Raw genomic sequence first — 380 nt, 5'->3', positions numbered from 1 at the left:
ATTAGTGATGTTGAACATCTTTTAAGATGTTTCATAGCCATCTTTACTTCTTCTTTTGAGAACTCTCTGTTCAGAAGCTCCTTAGCCCATCTTTTAAGGTTGCTTCTTGTCTTGGTTCTCTGTTTTTTGAGTTCATTATATATTTTGGATATTAAAACCTCTGTTGGATGTGTTGTTGGTGAAGATTTTCTACCATTTTGTGGGTTTTCTGTTCACTTCCCTAGTTGCCTCCTTTGATGTACAGAAGCTTTTTAGTTTAATGAGGTCCCATTTGTTAATTCTCGCCCTTGTTTCCTGAGTAATTGATGCCCGGTTTAGAAAATCCTTTCCTACACCTATATCTTGTAGGTTTTTCTCAATGTTTTCTTGTAATAGTTTCA

The sequence above is a fragment of the Nannospalax galili genome, unplaced genomic scaffold (genome assembly GCF_000622305.1).
Source record: "Nannospalax galili isolate Female #2095 unplaced genomic scaffold, S.galili_v1.0 scaffold207, whole genome shotgun sequence".
Taxonomy (NCBI): Eukaryota; Metazoa; Chordata; class Mammalia; order Rodentia; family Spalacidae; genus Nannospalax; species Nannospalax galili.
The sequence above is the reverse complement of the archived record's forward strand: the minus strand, read 5'-3'. Positions refer to the sequence as shown.